We start from the raw sequence: 12813 nt of genomic DNA, 5'->3' as shown, positions 1-12813 counted from the left end.
GCAATAATTAGATAGATAAGGGTTTGTATTGCAGCCCTGGTCAATGTGTGATTGTGGGTATATCAGAGCATTATTATGGGTTTCAGTGAGTGCAATATCCAATCTGGGGTGAATGTGCTGGGTATACTGACTTTACACCATGGTAACCCCAGTACATGACCTGGGTCTGATGAAGTCTGGTGATTGACACCGGATGAAAGCGCTAACCTTGTGTTAAATAAAACCTTTTTGTTGACGTACTTTTACTGGTTCTAGTCTTGTGTGCGCATTTTGGATTTACTGGTTTGGTCTCCGAGGATTGTGTTTATCCCCAGTACATGTCCCAATGTCTACTGTATGAGGACCACTGTGACCATCAACCATACAGGTAAGTGATGGCACTCTTCAGCCCAATGATGCATATGCTGGGGTCACAAACTCTGTAACAGTATGGACTCACTCACAAGGTAGTCGGCACTGCTAAACACAGGTCTGTCAAATGTGTCTATGACTGTATGTGTTTGTCAATGTGTATATGACAGCATATTATACTATGTATAGTCTATTAACACCCAGTACATCCCCCACTACCATACTGTCCAAGGCCTGGTGATGTTCACTTTACTGGAAGTTCGGGTCACATCTCACCCTACAGGCTCTGTGGTTTGTGCAATTAAGGCCAAACACATTAGTTTCAATAAATACCTACGTAGGGGTTGTAATCTCAGTTTTGCCAAGTAAGTGTGGTTGTATGTGAAGGGATCTACTTCATTCTGCGGAAAATACATTTCCCAGGAGATCATCTGTCCGAGAACTAACTGGCAAATGGTAACATTGCAAAGCAATTATCTTATGGAAAATCATTCCATCAAAAATATTAGTGGATGTGTAAATGCCTTTTACCCCACTGTACAGCTGTACAGCAATAATGGAGTTGGTATACATAGCTGGGTGTGGTTGTTGTAGGCATAGCCACCCACATTGGGGTTATTATTGTTTTGCATATCCACCCACTTAGTGTGCTGTTATACTGTCCAGTTTATGGTAAGAGGTGAAGTAGTTGTTAATCACACTATGTGTGGTTCTACGCCACCCCACACACTCCATTGTGGGGGACTGTGCCCCCCACACCAGCACAACTATGTATACCAACTCCAGGATTGCAATACATTGGGGAAAAGGACATATACCCTGTCAGTACAATTTCCAATTAAATTAAATTTGGTGGACTGATTAATTACTGATGTGATGTTCTGGCAATTTGGTCTTGGTGGAATTACAAATGCCAATATGAGTTCTCTGCACAATGAAGTACATCCATGTGAACAGTGTTCTCTGTGTATCACATCAACACAAAAGGCTGTGTATGTATGTGTGTGTTATTCACAAACTTTTGGTGTGTGCCACCCAGTAAACTTACCATAGCCCACTGTAAAAGAGCTGCTTCAGCCCCCATGCACTCACCTGTATACACCCCTCAGATCTATCAGCCATGTGGCACATGCAGTAACTGTTATACAGACCTATCACTTGTGTTCAGCTGTGCCCAAGATATGACACAGTCAATATGTTACCACAGTGCCACACCTCTTGTTGCAAATGACAGCAAACCAACATTCACCTGACACACAGACACCTAGAACACAAACAGAATACATTATGGAGACCACATTAAGTCAGAGTTAATAACAGTAGTAAGGCATCATGGCTGGACAGCTACACACCCTGACATGTAAGCATGAAACATTCCAGCTGTCAACACTTTAAACAGCATTACATTGCTAAACTGTCGTACATACACCCTGTGCATCAGAACCATATTAGCATGTCCCTGCATTGATGGTATGGATGGTATGGATGACAGGGATGTGACACAGGTATCATATGCACAGGGTGTGGTGTAGGTATGCTAGAGGCCTAGGCTGAATCATTTGATTGACATTATGTGTATTGGTTAGGGGTTTGTTCATTAAATGGCCTGTGCAGACGTGGTGTGTGTAGGTATGGAGGTGCCCTAGCTGTGATGGTGATGTATGTGTGTGTGTGTGTGTGTGTGTGTGTGTGTGTGTGTGTGTGTGTGTGTGTGTGTGTGTGTGTGTGTGTGTGTGTGCATGTATGGATTCACACAGTTCTGCCATGTGGCTGCCCTATACAAGTGTATGTTGGACAGCTGTGTACTGTACATGGTAGGTTGTACAGTTTTCTGTGTCTGGCCATGGACACTGGACCTTCACCTGCCATGGGTTGTATGGGCACCATCAGGCAGAAGCCAATTTATGGTACTCTTCCCTGATTTTGACATTTGTCTGCTGGATCTGCATCCTTGTTAGGACCAACCAGGACCATGTGCACTTAGCCTGCTGCATTGTGGTGTGGACAGCACCCCCCCTGTAGTGATGCTGCCAGTACTGCCACTATGGGGGCAGGAGTGAGATGTCACACATCCATGTAGACCACTACCTGCTGGTGTTGCTGACCTATGCCCACGTGGCTGACACCCTACTCCCACCACATGCTCTACAACAAACACCACATGGTTGAGGATTCCCACCATTTCACTCAACCGTCTATGCATGACCCCTGCAAAATAACAGTGGGCATCTGCATGATCATGGATGTAATCACGTACAGCAGGAAGAGTAGCCCAATGGATCCTCAGACCATCTCTGGTGTTACATTCCATACGTGCCTGTGCCTCCATGATGGGCCAAAACATGTGTCTGGTGACACCTGCTGTGGCACTTCTGCCAGGGGCATGATGGCCAGCAGCCCTCATATGAGCACCACTGTCCATCTGCCTATGTGGGACCCCACCAGTCATCCATCTATGGCTGCTGTGTACAGACATTTGCCATAGTCACCACATGTTCCTGTCCCATTACACCATCCGCAAATTGGCCTTCATCTATGGCCACTGGTGATGAGGCTTGTGTGGACATTGTGACTGTGTATGGGGATGGGGTGGATAAAAGTGGGATGCCAACCAATGGCACAGATGCAGCCCCTGAAAACCCTACCTGGGCCTCACTATGCCTATCATCATTGTTAGAGTCTGTATGGACAGTAACATCAGTTTGCCTGCAGGTGGGACCCTGATCCACTTTGCCACCTGTGAGAGGCATACAGGACATCTAAATTAGGACATGTGTGTTATAGTTTACTTCTACACACACACACACACACACACACACACACACACACACACACACACACACACACACACACACACACACACTTACAGGTGATATGGCACAAAAATGTTACACAGACCTTTCATTACCCAACAGTTGACATGCATGACATATGCCACTCAACAGCATGCACTACAGACATTTGTAATCCTCGTTACCAATAATATACATCTCTATGATGCATGACTTGTGTTAGTAGGTGATGCCCCTTCCCCTGGAACACACTGCACTCATGTACACATTATTGCTGTGCACCTGTACGACACATTGTCATATGCTGTGCACCATACCTCACAAATGTGACCAAATGACCATTGCTGAATGTGTAGATGTCTAGCAGTTATGTTTGCTCTGTTGCTCACAGTCCCTATGTGTTTGTCTAACACATAACTGGGATGATATGAGGTCTAATGTCAATAATTAATGCCTGTCTTTTTATTTGCAGATCTCATCATCAGCAGTACATGTATGTGCATTACAATCTAGTTACACTGACAACCTTCAAAGATTCATGTGGATATGAGAGCCTCTTCTATGATATGCATTGGAGCCACATTACTGCATCTAATAACATTACACAAACCTGATATTTGATATATGACCTGTGCAATCCAATGCAGTATCAGACAAATGTGTTAGTTGTGGAGATGCTGCATGATATGCATACAATATTTGGATTGCATAAGTGTGCACATCCTTAAAACAATGGTTTGTTGAAACACCTGTTAAGTGACCTACTGAAAGGAGTATACTAGCATGGCCCATCTTTACTTGTTATTATTTGGTATGTCTGACCTACAAAGGTCCCCCATCTCTGCCAGATTGCAAGGTGAACTCATGTGCACAGCCATTGGAGGTCACACAGTGGCTTCAGTATTGCTGTAGAATCTGGGTTATGTCTGGCACAATTCATAACCTTGACTGTGTTCAGATACAGCCATTCTTAGCTAGCTTTGTATGTATGCTTCAGTTCACTGTTGTGTTTGAAGCTGACACCCCTTCCCATCCCTAGCCTTACTGCAGATGCCTGACAACTATGGGCCACACATGAGTTTTATTTTGCAGTGTTCCAAATTTCACCCACCATGTGTACCAGCCTAGTCCCAGATAATGAACAGCAACCCTAAAGGTGTACACTGGCACCAGTAAGCTAAAAGTTGGGGATGGTGGCCCTGAGGTGGAGTGAGGTGTTGCTTGTGTACCACACATATTTCTATGAATACTGTCTGTAGGTTTGAGACTTGATGTCATGACAACATTACACATTGCAACACAGGCCTTTAGGAGACTTGATGTTATGCTTATGCTACCTGTACAGATCCCTGGATGATGTTTAATGTGGGAAAAGTCTTCCAACTTATTAACCTAACCCATATGCCACATTTATGCAGAATCCTGCTGATTCTCAACACAGGTATTACATAGGCAGTACTTTCCTGCAACTCCATCAGTGTTGCTGCATGTCTCTGGCCAGCCTCCATGACCTGTTTGCAACATGTTCTGTCATCTATTTTGGATAGGCATCTGTTAATTTTCTACATCACTGTTGCCCCATATTTAATACACTTCTAGATCACTGTCTGCACTGTTTTCTATGGTATATGCAAAGGTGAAGTAAGGTTACTTTTCCCACTCCTGACTCCTTCCTTTCAGATATGGGATCCATTTCATGCTTTGAAAGATATGTGCAAGCCATGGCTGCCTCTGTTGTAGGCAACTGGGCAAATCTCATAGACATACGTCTTGGACAGCAGACCATTACTTGGTGTGACATTGTGGCCCTGTACTCGATGGCAGGTGTGTACTCAAGAGTGAATGCTGTCAGTACATGACAAGCTGCCTCCACAATATGTCATTTGGAGTGTGTGCACACATATGCTTCCAGTGTTTTGTAAGGTTTGTATACCCCGTATTTGTTGTCCTAACATGGGATTCTATATTACACATTCATTGATCATGTTAGGACCACATTACAGGTAGCAAAAGGTGTGGAATGTGTTATTGTGGGCTGCCGTTGTATATTTTAGGAATAGTTGCTATTGTAATAGTGGTGTATACACTGTTGTATCCACTGTATAAGGGTAATGTTTCATACATGTCCCTACTGCATGCCATTAGTTCCACCATTTTGTTTATCTCTACCCACACATCTTACACTGACAGGTTGTGAGGTATACTGCAGGAATGTTACATACCCTGTAGATATGCCACCATGGTGACCACTGTGATGCAGCACAGGTAACAACAATGAACATATACAGCAAGTATAATGTATAGGTGTGTTAGATGTGTGCTTGGCAAACAGCATGGCCTTAACATGGCCAGTGTATTGGCAAACCTGAACAAACCAACACCATACTCACCAGCTACAGGCTGCTGTCCCAGCTGTATACCAGAGGGGCCTAAATAGTTGTGGAAGAGAAGTAATGTCAGTAGGCACACCTGTGGCATTGGTACAGGGTGAAAGCAGCATTTCAGCACATCAACAGTACAAATCACAATACTATTGATTATGCACATCTGTACATTACAACATTCCAGCAACATACTATCTTATCTGACATATGCATGTAGATACTGTACAGATACAGATGAATAAGCAACATTGTTCTAGTGAAGTGCACTGGGATCTTACCTGCATGATCCTCATCCATTGTGTGAGTGGTACCACCTCCACAATGCTGTCTTCCACGTCATGGCTTGTCTGGCAGGCGGGTGCCCCAAGGCTGGTGAGGAGCTCCTCAGTGTGTGTCAGTGTGGGCCAGATGGCTTGACCCACACCTGTTACTAGCTGTTCCATTACAATGGCAGTAGCCTGCTGACAGGCATTGCGGATGAGGTCAGTGCAACAATGCCGCACCTGTTCATAATTTTGAACGTGCAGGCCAACATCATTTACCCTGTGGATGAAGTCATTCCACACAGCAGTTCTCTCCTGCAGATACTGGGCTCTGCATCTGAATAATATGTTTTGCAATAGGTCTGCACCTATGTATCCCTGTACAGTCAATATAGCAGCCTGTTATGTGCTTTGTGTATTGCTGCTGTCCACAAAGGGGGATTACTCCATCACTGGTGGAGGCTGGGTGTACAGGTCAGGTACTGCTGATTCCATTTGGCTACAGTGGATATAAAGTGTACACTCCCTTGTTACAATGCCTGGTGTTTGTGCGATTGAAAAATTCCCCCACAAATGCTTATTTAAACACAATCCCTACCTGTAATATAACCTATAGCCTGCTCATTCCAACTGAAAAAATAACAATTTGTTCTGTGAAAACATATGAGAAACAATACTCATTACAGTAAGCCAGTTGAATGTGTGCACACCCTTAAAATTATATGTTGTGTAAACACCTGCAGAGATGATTACAACATCCATTTGTCTTAGCTTGTTCTCCTAACATTATGACACATCTCCACTTATCAATGGTTGCTCACCTTCCTTTAAACAGATTGTTTTCTTTTTAAATAGGATTGTTCAGGTTATGGATCACATTTGAGGTAAGAAACTATGTTCTGTGTTCTCATTGGCATATAGCACACAAACCTGGCATTCCAACAGGGGTGTGTACACATTTGATATCCAGTGTATATGGGTGTTGATATAGCTGTTAGTGGTAGGCATGGGCAGTGGCTCATAACATGTTAGTGGTAAACATGGGCAGTGGCTCATAACATGTTAGTGGTAGGCATGGGCAGTGGCTCATAACATGTTAGTGGTAAGCATGGGCAGTGGCTCATAACACAGTTGTACACTTCTCTGATTACTATCTAATAATCATACATACTGTAGTACCCATATCAGTGTCATGGCAATGCAACAATCAGGACATGTGTGACTCTGTACAGTCAAAAGGTCAGTGTATAGAGAATGCTGTTATATGCCCTTGTAGGACATTTTATGGGGGAGGGGTATTAAATGTTTATAACCTAGGCTGTTAGAACATGTGAGGGATATTACTAATAAGACACATTAAGGTATATGGCTGCACATTTTCATACATTTCAACATGGGAACAGTGGTGAGTTAGAGCTTATTGTGTTGCACACAGTTCTGTTTGCCAGTGTGATAGTAGATTTTGAAATGGAGCATTGTTATGTAAAGAATCCATTTACATTGTAACATGTGATATGTTTCCCTATGGGGGTTAACTACAGAGTGTAATTGGAGGCTGTTGAAATAAATTTGTAATTAAGTGTTGATTGCTTCTTGTCTTGAGACACACACAGACACACACAAAGACACACACACAGACACACACGCACACACACACACACACACACACATTTTCCCTACTGTTGAATGACTGTCCTCCATGGTATGTTTGAATAAACATCACACATATTTATAGTACAGGTGGTTTAGTGGTAATTTGCTGTGGCTATTGTGTGCAGGCTGCTGGGTTCAAGGCTTGCTAGGGCCGGTTATTTTGTTGCTGGGCAGAACACAGGCTGTTGAATACAGACAGATTAAGGCACTTTTAAGCAGTTGTAAGCGTGTTTGCGCAGTGGTAAGCATTACTAACTTCCAGTTAAATATGCTTACAGGCAGTTAGCTCAAAAAGTGCTTCATCTGTATAGGCATCGCTTAGCACCATGCAAACAGACTTTGTCCCGCTTACCCCCATGCTAATTTGTTTAAAAGAAAAGGAAAAAGGGGTGACAGGAAAGTGGTGAAAAAGGGGGCATGAAGAGGGTAAAACAATACGAAAGATCACTAGGGATGTGCAGGACAGGTGTAGGGAAGGTCCATAGCTGGCCATTTCTTCTACAGCAACAGCTGTGCATATATACTGAATTCGGAGTTAAAGTTGGACACTCAACATTACATAGGAACAATTTAGTATATTCACCCTGTGCATCAGACCCATATTTGCAAGTCCCTGCATCAATGATTTGGATGGAAGGGATCTGGCACAGGTTTCATCATATGCACATGATGTTGTGCGGCTTTGCCAGAGGCCTAGGCTGTGCCATTTGGCTGACATTATGGGTGTATGTTTGGGGTGTGGGAATGATATAGCCTATGCATGTTTGCTGCATGTGTGTGGAGGTAACCTCTTTCTTGATTGTGGTGTGTGTGTGTGTGTGTGTGTGTGTGTGTGTGTGTGTGTGTGTGTGTGAGAGTGTGCCTGCACTCCGTCACACCGTGTGGCTACCCAACACTGATATTTTGTGGATAGCTGTTGGCCATACGTGGCAGGGTGTACAGTTCACTCTCTCTGGCCACAGACACAGGAACTGGACCTGCCATGGGTCTGACTGGCACCACCAGGCATAAGGTAAAAGGCAGTACTACTCCCGGATGGTGGCTGATGTCTGCTGGAAATCCTCTTGGGACTTGTCAGGACCATGTGCCCATGGCCTGTTACATCATAGCATGGACAGCACACCACTCTCAGTACTGCAAGTGTCACTGTCACTATGGGAGCATGATGGTGCATGGCCACATGGACCCCCAGCTGATTGTGGTGCTAAGCTATGTCCAAGCAGCTGCCACCTCTCCTCTGCCAAACGTTCAAGCACAGATATTCCTTGGCTGATGAGTGCCCCGATCCCACCCAACCATCTATCCATGATCTCACTGCCTTCACACCTAGCTCTAACAAGGTCCTGGAGACAGCCATGAGCACCAGAGAGATATTCTGCCACAACCCTGCGCAGTTGTCTGGTGTTACATTCATTATGTGCCTGCATCCATTACAGCCCAAAACATGCCCCTGGTAACTGCCACGTTGGCATTTGCTACATGTGCTAGGCAGGCATAAATCCTCCTTCAACCACACATGCCCATCTGCCTGTGTATGACGTTGCCAGCAGTCTGGCTATGGCTAATGGCTGGCTGCTTACTTTCCAAAGTCTCCACACTTGCATGTCCTGTGCCTGCACTCAGCTGTCCTTCACTTGTGGCCAGTGGTGATGGGGAATGTGTAGCCATTGTGACTGTGTGAGGGGATGGGGTTGACAAAGGTCCACATCTAGCTTATTGGACTGTTACCACTCCACATACATGTTCCCCTAACAAAGTTGTATGTTTCTCATTTGCATGGTACAGAGTATAGGTCACAATACAGGTTGCATGGCTTTGGTCTTGTGTACTGTGTTCACATTTTCATATCTCACAAATACCTGGCATTGTGACATGTATGTACAGCTTTTATATATATGGTAACACAGTACTGTATACAACATGTCCCTACTATTGGCATTCTGTCCCCAAGTTTTGGCAATCATTATCCAGATGTCCTGCAATAACAGGTTTGTGAGTTATGATACTTATATGTGAAATTTCATGCAAATAGGCCCCTGTGATATCATGCAGTGAACCCCACCACAGGTGATCTTGCAGATACATGCAATTTGCTGACTATAAAAGTTCAGTGCATGGCCACATGCATGACCATAAAATACCTGGGGTACTGGTAAGCCACAAGAGGAGGATGTCATACCAGTCTCAGGCTGCTGTGTCTCATGTTGATAGGAGGTACCTAGGTATTGTGAGGTAGAGGTACTGTCAGCAGCTTCACAATACCCATTGGTCCAGGAGCAATGCTATATGTCTGCACAGGTACAGTATACACTATGATATTACACTATTTGCTATTCTTCACCTGAAATTGGTACATGTGTGCATTACTAAACCCCACCCATTTCTCTATTTTGCAATGACATATGCATCTAAAGACTGTTAGTAGACAGTTGGAATGTAACCTCAGTACACTGATGTGGACTTTTGCCTTACCTGGACGCTCCTCACCAGTTTCCTGGATGGCACCCACCTCCATGACAGTGGTTTATGAGACATGGCAGTGGTATTTTAACTGCATTGTTTACCGTAATTTTGAAAAGTGACAGGATGTGTGAGATGTTGTTGAATATATATGGGTACGGCTTATCTGAACAAGGGTGGTCTGCAGAGGTGTAGTAACAAATGAGGGATAACATTGCTCAGTCACAGGATGAGGTAATGGTAAAGGGTTGTGGCAGCTAGGTTGAGAACATGTTGATGATTGATGATGACAATGCTACCGCAGCACCACCACCGCAGTGTACATATATGACTACTGCTATATCCATATATTTCTTTTTTATATCTGCACATATATATTATTTTATGATATATATGTACATGTTCTATATGTCTAAGTTCATATGTACAGCTACATGTATCTGATGTACACACTTTTCATTTGTATCTATCACCATACAAATTCATCTTTGTATATTTATATATTATAAACATGACTGGTTCCACAGTATTCTATACCAGTTTTCAATGATATATCTAAAAAAAACAATCAGTAGTACAGCTCAGATGGAGTAGTGGTACATTGCTCTGACTATAGTGTACATGGTTCTGGGTCCAAGACTGGGTAGGGCTGATTATTGTTTTGCTGGCCAAAATAGTGGCTGATGGTGACAGGGTGATTAAAGCAGTTTTAAGCAGTTGTAAGTGGGTTTGTGCAGGTTTGTGCAGAATTAAGCACTGCTAAAACACGGTTAAACCAATACTTGCTTAATCTGCGTAGGCTTCACATAGCATCACGCAAACACACACAAACCTGCTTACTGCTGCTTCAAACAGCTTAATCCCACTTACTCCATGCTAATTTCTTTAAAAGAAAAAAAGGGGGATAGGAAAGTGGTGAAAAGGGGGGCATGCAGAGGGAAAGACAATAGGGAAAATAGCTAGGGATGTGCAGGACGGGTGTAGGGAAGGCCCATAGCTGTCCATTTCTTCTACAGCAACAGCTGTGCATATAGACTGAATTTGGAGGTTGATTTGGATGCTCAAACCCCTGAGAGAGGAGTGAGGACAACAATAATGTGTTTTGAAGCCAATTAGACCAGATCGCATATATCCAGTGGACATGTGTGCGGAATGGACAGCTATGTATAGGGCAAGATTCTTTTGGGGGGAAAAGATTGCCCTTTTTTTTAAGGTGAGAGTGGGATGCTGGGGAAGGATAGTAGGTATATTTGGGAAGGCAGGTTGTGTAGGAAGACAGACAAAACAGCATACAGGGGCAATATATAACACATGTGGGGGGGTAAACGCCTTGGATGGGGAGGGGTGTTTGGAAATTGGAAGCCTATGAGCCCCCAAATGGAAACAGTGGAACTGAGGTCCCCACCCATGGGCAGTCACCACTGCACCTTCACAGCCCAGAAAGTGTCTGTGCTGGGGGCTGAGCAGGAGGGGCACGCTGACCCTCTAATTGTGCGACGTGGCCCTCAGGCTGGTGTAGCAGATCTCCAAACTCCTTTTGGAGCTTGCTATGCACCAATCTCTGGGCCTGGCTTTGTGTAAAGGTATCCTGTCCATGCCCTCTCCCGGGGGGGGGGGTGAGCCCCATCCCCTGAGGCAGTTCCACTCAAAGGTGGTGCAGGACCAGTGGATGAGGAAGTTCCGGGGTGAGTCCCAGATGTGCTGGAGCCTGGTGCCATGGCTAGATGAGATGGGAGAAGTGGGTCAGCTGGGATCAGCCTTCCCAAACATGCTATGGTGGTGCAGTTTTAGTAATAGTCAGCACAATCCAGGATTAGTTATAACAGCATGCATAGATATGCCCATTAACCCAAAACAACAGATTTTGAACAGTTGCAAAGCAAACAGAATACATGCATATATGGAACCACAGTGGCCATTACAATGGCATGCAGGTTACATTGATAGTAATAGGCCACCAATGATAGCATTTCAACTTGGAACATTAATAAAAACACATTTCAATATTTGTTGAACAATAGGACATATGTCCCAGCAGTAGGTTTAGTGTAAAACATACCCATTGATTTGTGTGTTTAGATTATTGTTGCAGATATGGTGGGGGGAAGAGATGTCAATTAACAACTTGTATATCTTTGCAGTACTCACAACTTTAATGATCATCACTCTAATCATTACTCTGCAGGTATTATTACCATACCCTATGGCCTTGGTTTGGGCAGTGGTATGTTTGTACACAGTGTATACTTCAACCGTCTTATAGCTACATTCTACTTCTCTTACCTAGTAGACCTGTGGGGGGAATGTTTGTTAACACTATCTGACCGTTTCTACACATATTCCCAGATTCCTAGTTAAAATTATACATACAGCTTTCCAACCCTCCCAGGATTCAAACTATGGCTGTGTCTGCTAAAAATACAACAATTTACATTTCACCAGAATGAGCTATTGAGAAACGGCTGTCTCTTCTTTCAGTGTTTTCTGTCTAAGTCTCTCTTGGTTGTACAATCTGACCTTGTAATTACAATATTCTTATACAGACATTCCTAGTCATATTTTTTATGTAGCACAGTATGGGTAACAGTGATTGACACAACATTACGATTCAGATATCAGATCTTGGTAAATGCAACATGTCAAGCCATACAATACCAGTGTAAACACAACCAGTCCAGGATTTAGAACTTTATTGCCAGGCAGTTACAGTGTTATTTAAATATAACCTATATGGGACTATTACTGTCATATTGTCCAGTTTATTCAGTACAAACCATACACAATTTTATAAACTTCCAGGTGACATTCTTACTCCTTTATATTTGGTATGATTGCTACAAGCAGGATTGTTACTCATCAGCCTTGCAACGCAGCCTTTGCAACCTACAGGCATGGGCTTCCTGATTCACA

Source organism: Protopterus annectens, chromosome 7.part1 (assembly GCF_019279795.1).
Source record: "Protopterus annectens isolate FY-2018-M chromosome 7.part1, PAN1.0, whole genome shotgun sequence".
Taxonomy (NCBI): Eukaryota; Metazoa; Chordata; order Ceratodontiformes; family Protopteridae; genus Protopterus; species Protopterus annectens.
Note: the sequence above shows the minus strand (reverse complement) of the source record.